The sequence below is a fragment of the Lynx canadensis genome, chromosome B1, assembly GCF_007474595.2.
Source record: "Lynx canadensis isolate LIC74 chromosome B1, mLynCan4.pri.v2, whole genome shotgun sequence".
Taxonomy (NCBI): Eukaryota; Metazoa; Chordata; class Mammalia; order Carnivora; family Felidae; genus Lynx; species Lynx canadensis.
In genome coordinates this window covers 47702074-47716693 of record NC_044306.2, presented here as the reverse complement: position 1 = coordinate 47716693, position 14620 = coordinate 47702074, and positions in this window count along the sequence as shown.

Sequence of the window (14620 nt, the reverse complement as noted above, 5' to 3'; positions counted from 1 at the left end):
ACAGTGGAGAGATCAACTGCCTGCTTTTTGTTTTTGTTTGTTTGTTGTTTGTTTGTTTTGTTTTGTTTTTGTCATGGTTTTTTATTAGTGCAGCACCTTCATCTGAGATTTCAGGACAAATTGTAAAAGAGTAACTTATGTTCCTCCTGTCCTAGTTCAGAAGTTGGATCAACTGTAGTGTAAAGCAAAAGTGCTTCTTAACAGTTGTGGAAATTTCCCTGGACCTCACTGTATGAATTCTTCCCATTCTTAGTTTACAATTCTGTTCAATTTCCTTTTCATCTACATCTTGAGTACTTTTATGGAACATTTGGAAGTTGAATGTAAGGTAAGTCAAGTAAGCTGTTTATTAGCTCAAAATTCTACCTTCTATGTTTTTCTCAATATTTCCCAGGACTCTGGTAATGACATTTAAGTGGAAAGTGAGTCTGTCCAAATATTGTGCAGAAGATCTCAAAACAAGAAGGACGGAAAGTTACAACTAGAGCCAAGATTGTTGTAAATTATGAGTTCTCTTCGTCATATCGTGTTTTAACATGGTCGTAGAATAGCTGTTAAAATGTACTTACATTTTCAAGCAACCTTTCAATAATGTATCCATTTAATAAGAAGAACTCTACCAATAGAAGGAATGATGCAAGGCTTTCTGGGGCTTAAGTGGTCTCATGTCCCTTAAATTGCTTCTTTGTTCAAATCCTGGGAAGTTCCTAATCCCATAAGCCAAGGCTGAAAAGAGAAACCAGCCAAGCATGAACTAGTGCTCTGTACTGGCCCATTAGGCTAACAAATGAGGTACAGGTGAAGTACTGCTCTTCTAAGCTTGGATTTGTGCACGGTAACTCATTGTATAGGCAGGTAAAGACATGTAGACAGCCTTTATTTAATAATCTGGACATGAAGAAGAGAAGAGCATTTCTTGCTGTTCAAGGGACTGCCCATCACACAGTGAGAGCCTGGGAGACAGAGATGGTGTCTGTCTTTACTCCGCCTCCTTGCTCAATGTTTTGGGACTAGAACATACTCGTCAAATGCTTACTGAACTGAACCAGGTGCTTTAAAGGGCACACACATCACAATTTTTTCATATAAGGTACTTCATCATTACTATGATTACTTTCCAAAGAAAATATATTCCTGTGGAAGAAACTAAGAGGATTTTTCCTCATTTCTGTCACAGACTCAATTGACTTCATGCAAGTGACAAAATCTCTGAGTTTTTTTTTTTAATCTGTCAAATAGGAAGAATACTCTCCACCTTGACAGACTGTAGTTGTATATGAAACAAACATTTGGATATAAAATTCCTTTGATAGTGATATAAAATTCCAAACCTATTTGAATAATTGTATATCAGTATTAAAACTGCATACTTTGTGTGGTCTGATCACATGTGTTTTTTTTTTAATTTAATTTTTTAAATTTGCATCTAAGTTAGTTGGCAGATAGTACAACAATGATTTCAGGAATAGACTCCTTAATGCCCCTAACCCATTTAGCCCATCCCCCCTCCCACAACCTCTTCAGTAACCCTCTGTTCGTTCTCCATATTTAAGAGTCTCTTATGTTTTGTCCCCCCCACCCTGTTTTTATATTATTTTTGCTTCCCTTCCCTTGTGTTCATCTATTCTGTGTCCTAAAGTCCTCATATGAGTGAAGTCATGTGATACTTGTCTTTCTTTGACTGACTAATTTCTCTTAGCATAATACCCTCTAGTTCCATCCACGCCATTGCAAATGGCAAGATTTCATTCTTTTTGATTGCCGAGTAATACTCTGTTGTATATGTATACCACATCTTCTTTATCCATTCATCCATTGATGGACATTTGGGCACTTTCCATACTTTGGTTATTGTGGATAGTGCTGCTATAAACATGGGGGTGCATGTGTCCCTTCAAAACAGCACACCCGTATCCCTTGGATAAATACCTAGTAGTGCAATTGCTGGGTCATAGGGTAGTTGTATTTTTAATTTTTTGAGGAACCTCCATACTGTTTTCCAGAGTGACTGCACCAGTTTGCATTCCCAGCAGCAGTGAAAAACAGATCCTCTTTCTCTATATCCTTGCCAACATCTGTTGTTGCCTGAGTTGTTAATGTTAACCATTCTGACAGGTGTCAGGTGGTATCTCATTGTGGTTTTGATTTGTATTTCCCTGATGATGAGTGATGTTGAGCATTTTTTCATGTGTCGTTTGGCCATCTGGATGTCTTCTTTGGAGAAGTGTCTATGCATGTCTTTTGCCCATTCCTTCACTGGATTATTTGTTTTTTGGGTGTTGACTTTGATAAATTCTTTATAGATTTTGGATACTAACCCTTTATCTGATGCATCAGTTGCAAATATCTTCTCCCATTCCGTTGGCTGCCTTTTAGTTTTGCTGATTGCTTCCTTTGCTGTGCAGAAGCTTTTTATTTTGATGAGGTTCCAATCATTCATTTTTGCTTTTGTTTCCCTTGCCTCTGGAGAAGTGTTGCATGAGAAGTTGCTGTGGGCAAGATCAAAGAGGTTTTTGCCTGCTTTCTGTGTATGGTGTACGAAAGTGGTCCAGGTTCATTCTTCTGCATATCGCTGTCCAGTTTTCCCAGCACCACTTGCTGAAGAGACTGTCTTTATTCCATTGAATCTTCTTTCCTGCTTTGTCAAAGATTAGTTGGTCATACGTTTGTGGGTCCATTTCTGGGTTCTCTATTTTGTTCTATTGATCTGAGTGTCTGTTCTTGTGCCAGTACCATACTGTCTTGATGATTACAGCTTTGTAGTATATCTTGAAGTCCGGGATTGTGATGCCTCCTGCTTTGGTTTTGTTTTTCAAGATTGCTTTGGCTATTTGGGGTCTTTTCTGGTTCCATACAGATTTTAGGATTATTTGTTCTAGCTCTGTGAAGAATGCTGGTGTTATTTTGATAGGGATGATCACATGTGTTTTATTTTTTTTTTAAGTTTTTATTTATTTTCTTTGAGAGAGAAAGTGCCAGTAGTGGAGGGTCAGAGAGAGAGGAGTGTGTGAATCCCGAGCAGGCTCCGCACCAGCAGCACAGAGCCCAATACGGGGCTCAAACCCTTGAACTGTGAGATCATGACCTGAGCTGAAGTTGGGACACTCAACCAACTGAGCTACCAGGCACCCCTGATCACATGTATTTTAAAATGTGTGCTCCAAATAGTCAAAATGTTAAAATTAATGGAAACTGGTTCATTCAGTACCAAGAGTATTCATTCATGCCTAATAAAGATGAGAGTAAATATCAAGTAAGGCAGATAGTTATGAGTTAGTTAAATATTAGAGGGGTCACTGTGTAAATGACTCCTCTAATTATGGAAGATCAACATTGAAAGCCATTAAGGTCCCCATATCCATGTGGGGAAAAAATTCCTTCTTTTAGCTTTTAACTTATATAGAATTAAAATAAAAATTAAAACACTTTTCTTATATTCTAAGTGGAAAAATCAGAGATCAATATGAGCAAGGAGGCCAATTAGAAAAGCCCAAAATATATTTTTTAAAAAGCGAAGAGTCTTTTTATTGCGAGTTATAAATATGTGGGTCACTAAGAACTACTAACAGGGCTTTTGATGCCAGGCAACTGTGGTATCAAAGCTAGAAGTGAGTCCTCTGGAAAAAAAAAAGATAAAAAGAATATTCTTCCATCTTAGAATAATATAAGTAATATTGAAAGTTGAAGATTAGTGAGGAAGGAACAGATTATGCGTGGGTGCTTATTTCACATCCTGACTGTATTTACTAATTTAAAAACACCTAAAATGCTATTAATAAAAATTAACGTTTTACTTCAATATGGAGCCATTGTTATGCAAAAGTATAAATAACAGGCATCTATTCTCTTAGCTATGTTATTCACACTGGATGTGTAAAAGCTTTTGTAATACAGTCACAGTGTTAAGCTTTCTACCTAGAAATCTTTATTCCAATAGTAAATGTGGAGCTTATAAAAGCACTTTTAGAAAGAAAACCCAGTGGATGTCATAAAGGCCAGTATACTGGCATGTAGCAAAACATGTCTCCTACCTTTTTATCTTTTAATTTTTTTAAAGATTATTTATCTACTTAGTGAGAGAGAGAGAGAGAGAGAGAGAGAGCGCACTAAAGCGAGTGCCCAAGTGGGAGAGGGACAGAGAGAAGGAGACACAAAATCACAAGGAGGTCTGTGCCGTCAGTGCAGAGCCTGTCGCAGGGCCCAAACCCACAAAGCACGAGATCATGACCTGAGCCAGAAGCTCAACTGACTGCACCCCCCAGGTGCCCCCTACCCTTTCATCTTTGAATGCAGGTTCACCCATAAAGCTCTCAAGTAGGAGATCCTTACTAAGGCCATCTGACCCCAGGTCCATCCCTTGTCACCCTAATTACTGCCTTTCAGCCATCTTGACTTGAATTATAATGCGTTCCTAGAAAGGCTATAAAGACTGATTTGGAGCACTGCTACTTCTGCAGAGCCCCCAGTTGGATTTTAATCCTTTAAGGGGAATTAATTCTGTGAGGACGTGCTATTCGATGGCAAAGCTAGAAAATTGTCTATGAATACAGAAATCACACACACCGGCCTGTCTGTTTCAGAGCAGCAGGTGTACTTGCCTCGGGTGACATTAGACTGTTTGATGTAAATGAACCACATGGCACCCAAAACTTCATGCATCTCATCAATGAGGGCACCTCATCTCGTCCCAGAAGAGAGGAGTGGTAACCATGTCAATAGCAGAAGCCACAAGCTCCCTTTCCTTGCCTCCTCCTTTCCTCCTCAGTCCTGAAGTCAAAACAGTCTTGCATTGCATGTTCAACAGAGGCAATATTGTCCCCACAGGGGAAAAATTTGGTCCTTTAGTGGGGAAGGATCTTAAATCCCACATTACAAAAGCAGCTACATAGTACATCTGTGTATTAAAATTATATGGGTAGGGGATAATTAGAAAAATACGTCTAAATGAATAAAAGGTTGAGAAACACTGCTGGAGTGTAACGGGGAAAATGACTAAACATTTATTTATCTTGTTCAAGTTTAAAATTAAGTAAAATGCAATTTAAAAATGTAAATGGCTAATGCAGTCTGAAGGTCACTTAGGTGGGCAATAAATGGGAAAAAATAATAAAAGCTGGAGGGGAAATAATTGCCATTTGTTAACGATGAAATTTGACATACTTATGGGCATCTGCATATTTCTAAAAATTGGCTTCTTTCAAGGTTGGAGTGTGCAGGGGGCTATGGAACTCTGTCTCAGAGTAAGAGGCAGACTGGGGTGGCACGCAATGTGATCAGTAAATAAGCTGGCATGTGACTCTGAGAGGCTGAATCAGTAGAGAAGAATCCAGAGCAACAGATATCCCTGATCACTGTTGACTGGGGCTGACATGTGCAAGAGGCAGACGGGTGCCTTTAAGTCATGAGATCTATGTTTGCACTTGGTTCTTCATGACATTCCACCGGAACATCCCATGGTCTCTTCTCAGCTTGTCATTGATTTGGAGCCACTGAATGAAGACATGAATACTGAAATCTATTTGACATCAGTTTCCCACTCAGCAGTGTTTGGGGGTGTCTTAACTTTTGCACATGAAGCCTCCTGATAATCAGGATTAGAAGATAAAATTATTACACTAATGTTTGGACTGTGATAGAAAACTAAAATTTTTGAAGCTAATACAACACAGGGTAATAATCACTTTGGAAATCCATTGTAACTAAGCTGCTATTTCATTAAAGTGTGGACAATTTCTGTGCTTTAAGAACATCATCTCCTGCCACACTGGAAATTGGTGTCCTGCCACAATCCAAGAGCTACTTAGAATAACAAAAAGTTGCAAGAAGGCTCTGATCATACCTCATGTTTTCCTTTTCCTTAGCAAAGGGCTATGAATAAGGGCACCTAGGTGACTCAGTCAGTTGAGTGTCCAACTCCTGATTTTAGCTCAGGTCATGATCTCATAGTTGTAAGACCGAGCCCTGCATGGAGCTTTGCACTGGGCATGGAGCCTGCTTAAGATTCTCTCTCCCTCTGCCCCTCCCGCACTCATGCACATGCTCTCTCTCTCTTTCTCTCTTTTTCAAAAAAGGGAGGGGGTATGAATAAAGACATGAAAACGAGAGGCTCTGATGTCAAACTGCCTACTTGACATCTTTTTGGTTGTCTAAAGGGCATCTCAATGAGCATACTCAAAACTGAGCTCCTCATTTTCTGCCTCCTGACGTTGTTTTTGTTATCTTCCATATACCTGTTAAAGATAAAACTATTCCAGCTGATCAGGCCCAAATCCTTCTTTTAATCTTGACTTTTCTTTCATATTCTATAGTGAATTCAGCATAAAAACCATAGGCTGGCTTTACCTTCAAAATCTATCCTGGGGGCGCCTGGGTGGCGCAGTCGGTTAAGCATCCAACTTCAGCCAGGTCACGATCTCGCGGTCAGTGAGTTCGAGCCCTGCGTCAGGCTCTGGGCTGATGGCTCAGAGCCTGGAGCCTGTTTCTGATTCTGTGTCTCCCTCTCTCTCTGCCCCTCCCCCGTTCATGCTCTGTCTCTCTCTGTCCCCAAAATAAATAAACGTTGAAAAAAAAATTTAATAAAAAAAAATCTATCCTGAATTTATCACTTGTTAATGTCCTCACTGCCACTCCTTCATCCCAGCCAGCATCAGCTCACACCTGCATTGTCGTGTTAATCTCCTGTCTGGCCTCCTTTCTTCCAGTTCTCCCCAAAATTTGCATTCAACCAAGCAGACCATCTGTTAAGTCATGTCAGATCATGTCACGCCTCTGCTCAAAATCTACTGATGGCTTCAGTCGTCGCAGACTAAAAGTTACAGTTCTCAGTATGCCCATAAGCCCTGCCCCATAGACACAAACATACCTCATCTCCTCAGACTCCCCTTAGCTGTCTCTATTCCAGTTCTGCCATCTTCCTTGCTATTTCTCGAACTTTTTAGGGGATGGAGTTAGTCCTTTTCAGGGCCTTTACATTGGCTATTCCCTCTTCCTAGAAGGATCTACCCTTAGACACTTTCATGGCTAGTTTCCTTTCTTCCTTCATGTTTTTTCTCAAAAGTACACCCGGCTGGGGCGCCCAGGTGGCTCAGTTGGCTGAGCTTCTGGCTTCTGATTTCAGCTCAGATCATGGTCTCTTGGTGTAGGTTTGAGACCCACGTTGGGCTCTGCACTGATCTCAGCACTCTCTGTCTCCCTCTCTCTCTGCCCCTCCCCTGTTCACACATGCACTCTTTCTCTCAAAAATAAATAACAATAAATAAAATTACACCCTGCTTAAAATTTTGTACTACTTTTCCCACAATCCCACTCACAGAATTTTATACCCTCTTCCAAATTTTTGCACTTTCTAACAGGCATATAGTTTACTTTTTCATTTTATTTGCTGCTATTTTTCCACGACTGGGCTAAGCCCCATGAAGGCAGGAAATTTTGTCTACTTTATTCACTAATGTACCCCCCCTTTACCCAGGATTGTGCCTATCACATAATAAACACTCTCTAAATAACTGTTAAATAAATGGATACATTTCCAAGGGTTTTCTTTAGTAGCCCTGATTTCAAAGTTTGTTCTGCTGATGTAGCGGAGAAGAGTCTGCAGTAATTGGAGACAGTTTTGAAAATGGTCTTACAGTCTCTGATCGGCCTTATGTGTGCTCCAGACTTTAGTGTGCGTTAATTTGGGGGTTCTGCCAGGCGAGGACCACTATCTTAATCACACTGGGCTCTGGGTCCTTGATGGGCCTCCTCGCTCTGCTCAGGGACAATGAAGTCACTTCTAATCCAGTTCCACCCAGAGCATCAGGAAGGGATGCCCTTCTGGCCCTAGAAGGGGGCTGGAATAACTGCTGTGCTCAACCTTCCCAGGATACAAAACTTAATTAACAGATGCCTTTATTTCCAAACTACTTTTTTCTGCCCAGGGAGAAATTATGCCTTTGGGTTTTGAAACTGGCCGAGGCAGCCCAAATCACCCACGACTTCCTCTTCTCCCTCATCTACTGCAGGCATAACATGGAAATTGTCAAGCGAGCAAGCCTGAGCTGCACAGAGCTCCCCATGTCAGTGTTGGGAGCGTGTGAGGACTGGATTTGAGTGTTGGAAGAAACAGGAAGAAAGAGAGGAACATGGATGCTATGCTGGGGTCTCACTTCTCACTCAGAAGCCTGAGTGAATCTGGCAGATGAGCTGGGCTTCAAAAGGGGAATGAAGTGATGCTGAGCTAAGAGATTCAGAGACTGACTCACATCAGACTGAATGTTCATGCAGAATTATCTGAGATTACATAGCTAGGGAACAAGAACTTGAATTGTGATCACAGAGCACAGCTGTATTCCTAGCCAGGAAAACAGTGTCAAGCTTCAAGTCTTTGGAGTGAAGATGTAAATGGAAGAACAAGGAGAGGTCAGATGGGTAAAACAGAAAAGAAATGAAATGTTACAGAGGACAATTCCTAACTGAGAACATGAATGACGAGAGACTTTTATGAATACCAGCATTAGGGCAGCATATCTGCTCTTTTACTGGTGAGAGAAATCAGCGATCTCTTCTAGAATTAGGTCGTAAATATGCCACTGTTCCTGAAAAATGCTTATGCCAACAACTAAAATCCAGTGGTGCAAGTAATTGACTCCCAGTGTATACCAAGAGTGCAGGCTGATAAAAGACCTTTGGAGGAGGCTGAATGACTACATGTGAGGAAAGACATATTTTGTTTCCTCCATTAGGCAGGTTACCAAAAATTCCATTCACGGTGCCTCCTAAAAACTAGGGGACTTGATTGGCCAAAGTAATTTGCACAAGGAACCCAAGTAACACTTGGTCAAAAGCATTAGATGTACGGATGGAGTTTAAGTCAATGAATAGGATTGCAGGATTACATTTTCACCCTCTGCCCAACAGTTAATTGTGTGACCCATGCTTTCAGTTTGCTGGGGACCACCTCTGCCCATTACCTTTGTGGTTGCTTCAAGCTCATTCTTGGCTAGTTGAATGGACTTGACATTAAAACCTTGTTGGGTCTGACAAAAAATGGCATCCAAGGGTCAAAGCAGAATATAGGGCCCAGGAAGAAAGGTGAGCTATGGTTGTTAGAAATTTGGTAAGAAATGTCTCATGTGTTTTAGAACTGAGAAAAGGTGGTTAAGATGCTGGCTGTGTTTCCCAAGTATCCATCACCCTCTTCCTATAAACCAATCAGAAATGAAGGCATTACTTGTCAGATCATTAATAAGAGTAAGCTCATTCCATTGTCTATGTTTCTCATTAAAGAAGTTATATTTGGGGGCGCCTGGGTGGCTCAGTCGGTTGAGCGTCCGACTTCGGCTCAGGTCACGATCTCGCAGTCCGTGAGTTCGAGCCCCACGTCAGGCTCTGGGCTGATGGCTCAGAGCCTGGAGCCTGCTTCCGATTCTGTGTCTCCCTCTCTCTCTGCCCCTCCCCCGTTCATGCTCTGTCTCTCTCTGTCTTAAAAATAAATAAATGTTAAAAAAAATTTAAAAAAGAAGTTATATTTGTACTATATGTTATTAAAAACAATCATTTCTTTTTTTTTTAAGTTTTTATTTAAAGTCCAGTTAGTTAATATATAGTGTGATATTAGCTTCAGGTGTGCAGTATAGCGTCAACACTTCCATACATCACTCGGTGCTCATCACAACATATGGACTCCTTAATCCTCATCATCTATTTTACCCATCCCCCCCACCTACCTCTCCTCTTGGTAACCGTCAGTTTGTTCTCTGTAGTAAAGAGTTTGTTTCTTGGTTTGTCTCCCTCTCTCTTTTTTCTTCCATTCGCTCATTTGTTTTGTTTCTTAAATTCCACACATGAGTGAAATCATATGGTGTTTATCTTTCTCTGACTGACTTATTTTGCTTAGCATCATAATCTCTAAGTCCTATCATACTCTCTAGCTGCTATGAATGTTGGAATACATATGTCCCTTTAAATAAGTATTTTTTTATTCGTTGAGTAAATACCTAGTTGTACAATCACTGGATCATTGGGTAGTTCTATCTTTAATTCTGAGGAACCTCCATACTGGTCTCTATGTGGCTGTAACAGTCTGCATTCCTTCCAACAGTACAAGAGGGTTCCCCTTTCTCCACATCTTTGCCAGCACCTGTTGTTTCTTGTGTTGTTGATTTTCATCATTCTGGCAGATGTAGTTTTGATTTATATTTCCCTGATTATCAGTGATGCTGAGCATTTTTTCATGTGTCCACGGGACATCTGTATGTTTTCTTTGGGAAAATGTCTATTCATATCTTCTGCCCATTTTTAAATGGGATTCTTTGTTTTTTGGGTGTTGAGTTGTGTCAGTTCTTTATATATCCTGGATACTAACCCTTTATCAGATATCTCATTTGCAAATATCTTCTCCCATTTGTTAGGTTACCTTATAGTTTTGTTGATTATTTCCCATGCTCTTCCCATGCCTTTGTATTTTGGTAAAGTCCCAATAATTTATTTTGCATTCGTTTCCCTTGCCTCAAGAGATATATCTAGTAAGAGGGTGCTACAACTATTGTCACTGCCCACTTTTCCCAACACTGTTGAAGTGACTGTCTTTTTCCCATTGGATATTGTTTCTTGCTTTGCCAAAACTTTATTGAACATGGAGTTGTGGGTTCGTTTCTGGGTTTTCTATTCTGTTCCATTGATCTTTGTGTCTATTTTTGTGCCAATACTCTACTATTTTGATCACTACAGCTTTGTAATCTAGCATAAATTCTGGAACTATGGGTTTTTTTTGTTTTTGTTTTTTAAGATTGCTTTGGCTTTAAAAAACATTTTGTTTTAATGTTTATTTACTTTTGACAGAGAGAGACAGAGCATGAGCAGGGGAGGGGCAGAGAGAGAGGGAGACACAGAATCCAAAGCAGGCTTGAGGCTCTGAGCTGTCAGCACAGAGCCCGATGCGGGGCTCAAACCCATAGACCGCTAGATCTTGACTTCAGCTGAAGTCAGACGCTCAGCCAACTGAGCCACCCAGGCGCCCCAGATTGCTTTGGCTTTTTGAGGTCTTTTGTGGTTCCATACAAAATTTCGTATGGTTTGTTCTAGGTCTGTGGAAAATGATGTTGGTATTTTGATAGGAAATGCATTAAATGTGTAGATTGCTTTGGGAAATGTAGACATTTTAACAATAGTTGTTCTAATCCATGACCATGCAATGTCCATTTTTTTGTGTGTCCAATTCAATTTTTTTCATCAGTTTTTATAGCTTTTAGACCACAGGTCTTTTACCTCTTTGGTTAGATTTATTCCTGGGAATCTTACTGGTTTGGGTGCAATTTTAAATGGTATTGGCTCCTTAATTTCTCTGTATGCTGCTTCATTATTGGTATATAGAAAGGAAACAGATTTCTGTATGTTGATTTTGTATCCTGCAAGTTTACTGAATTCATTTATTACTTTTAGCAGTTTTTTGGTGGAGTCTTCAGGTTTTCTATATAGACTATTATGTCATCTGCAAATAGTGAAAGTTTTACTTCTTCCTTGCTGATTTTGATGATTTTGTTGTTGTTGTTGTTTGATTGCTGTGGCTAAGACTTCTCAGACTAGGTGAAATAACAGTGGTGAGAATGGACATCCCTGTCTTGTTCCTGAGTGTAGCAGTAAAACTCTCAAATTTTCCCTCTTGAGGATGGTATTAGCTGCGGGTTTTTCATATATGGTCTTTATTATGTTCAGGTATGTTCCCCCTAAATCTACTTTGTTGAGGGTTTTTATCATGAATGGATGTTGTACTTCATCAAATGCTTTTTCTGCATCTGTTGAAATGGTCATATGGTTCTTAATCATTCTTTTATTAATATGGTGTATCACATTGTTTGATTTGTGAATGTTGAATGACCCTGGCAACCCAGGAATAAATCCCACTTGATCATGGTGAATGATTTTTTTAATGTATTGTGGATTCAATTTGCTAGTATTTTCTTGAGGATTTTCACTTCTGTGTTAATCAGAGTTATTGGCCTGCAGTTTTCTTTTTTAGCGGAATCTTTATCTGATTTTGGTACAGTGGTAATACTGGCCTCATAGACTATTTTGAAGTTTTCCTTCCTTTTCCATTTTTTGGAATAGTTTGACAAGAATTGATATTAACTCTTTAAATGTTCAGTAGAATTCACCTGTGAAGACACCTGGCCCTGGACTTTTGTTTGTTGGGAGTTTTTTTGATTTAATTTATTTGCTGGTTATCTATCTGTTCAAGTTTCCATTTCTTCCTATTTCAGTTTTGATAGTTTATGTGTTTCTAGGAATTTATCCATTTCTTCCAGGTTGTCTAATTTGTTGGCATAGAGTTTTTCATAATATTTCTATAGTGTTGTTTGAAATTTCTCCTCTCTCAATTGTGATTTTATTTATTTGGGTTCTTTCTCTTTTCTTTTTGATAAGTTTGGGTAGGAGGTTGTCAATTTTATTAATTTTTTTTAAAAGAACCAGCTTCCAGTTTCATTCATCTGTTCTAGCTTTGTTTTTAGTTTCCATATCATTTATTTCTGCTCTAATCTCTATTATTTCCTTCCTTTTGCTGGCTTTGGGCTTTGTTTGTTGTTCTTTTTCTAGATAATTTCAGTGTAAGCTTGGGTTGTCTGTTTGAGATTTTTCTTGCTTCTTGAGGTAGACGTGTATTGCCATATACTTTCTTCTTAGGACCAGTTTTGTTGAATCCCATAGGTTTGGGACCATTGTGTTTTCATTTCACTTCTCCCCCTGTATTTCAAAATTTCTTCTCTGATTTCCTGTTTGGCCCATTCATTATTTACTAGCACGTTGTTTAGCCTCCACATATTTGGGTCTTTCTAAATTTTTTTCTTGTGGTTGACTTCTAGTTTCATAGTGTTGTAGTCAGAAAAGGTGAATGATATGCTTTAAATCTTTTTGTATTTGTTGAGGCCTGTTTTGTGACCTAGTATGTAATCTGGAGAATGTTCCATGTGCACTTGAAAAGAATGTGTATTCTTCTGTTTTAGGATGGAATGTTATAAGTATATGTTAAGTCCATCTTGTCCAGTGTGTCATTCCGAGCCATTGTTTCCTTGTTTATTTTTTGCTTAGATCTGTCCTTTGATGTAAGTGGGGAGTTAAAGTTCCCTACTGTTATTGTATTATTATCCATAGTTTCTTTATGTTTGTTATTAATTAGTTTATATGTTTGAGTGCTTTCATTTTGGGTGTTCATCTTGTCCCATGAATACAACTACATAACTATTGAATCATACTAAATAACCCAGAAATCGACCTAAAGCCTGACAGAACAAACTCTACAGGTAAAAGGAGAGAAGAGGCCACATTGAAGGAGGTAGAAAGTGTGGAGACATGGTTTAGGGGAGAAATGGATAATGGGTGCTTCAGAGGGGAGGGAGCTGTGTGTGTGAGAGAGAGAGGAGCACACAGGGGAACACACCAGGAGAATATTTCCCCAAAGCCATTGGCATGGAATATGAGAGGGGCTAAATTTTGTGAGTTCTTGCAACCAGCAGGGTTTAAAGCCTGGAGTTTCAACAGGTCAGTAGGCTTGTCTGGTTTAGAGACCACAGGGCACTCCCTGCTCCTAGAGAGAGGGTAGCCAAAAAACCTGGGGCAGACAAAGTGGCAACAGCTATCTGAGAAGCACCTGGGGCACACAGGAGGGAAATTATTCATTATTCTAGGCATGTTTCCCTGAGAGGCAGTGTTCACAGAGACTCCACTCTGGGAACAAAGGAGCTGGCTGGCACAATTTCCCTACCCCTGCCCCTCAGCATAGACGTGGAGTCACTTGCGGGAAGCAGCTCAGTGTGGACATTGGCTGCATAACTTGCTTATCCCAAGTAAGTGCACACCCCTGCCCTCTGATGGTACTGCCCTTCTTGGTTAAGTTTGCCTCCAGTCCCAGTGGGGGTGGACTCCTCCCTGCAGAAGACTAGCAGAAACCCCTGCCTGCCCCAGTCTCCTGACCAGAGAGTTCTGGTAAGGGCCTCAGTTCTGATGCAAGTGGTGTCAGGTCTCATTTCACAAGCAGACCAGAGCACACCTAGTTAAAATATACTCAGGCCAGGGACCAAACATTGCTCACAGCAGGCAAGGACAACCTCTGCAGATGGCTTGCCTGAAGGCTAAAGCAGCCAAAACGTAACAGCAGAGCATACACAGCACACACTAGAGGCATTCCCTGAAGCTCCAGGCCCTAGGCACTACAGGAACTCTTCTTCATAAAGCCCTAACTTTAAAAGCAGAAGACATAACTGATTTTTCTAACAGAGAAGAACACAGAGACTTAGACGAAATGCTAAGATGGGAGGAATTTACCCCAATGAAAGAACAAGATAAGGTCATGGCTATAGATCTAATTAAAACGGATATAAGTAACATGCCTGCTGGAGAACTCAAAACAATGATCATAAGGATGCTCACTGGGCTTGAAAAAAGAATAGAAGACATTGGTGAGCAGTTTACCACAGAGATAAAAGAATTAAAAAAAAAAGAATCATTCAGAGATGAAGAATGCAATGAACAAGATTGGAAACAGGCTTGATGCAACAAACAGCAGGCTGGAAGAAGCAGAGGTACGAATTAGTGACCTAGAAGACAAAATAATGGAAAGTAATGAAGCTGAACAAAAGAAAGAATT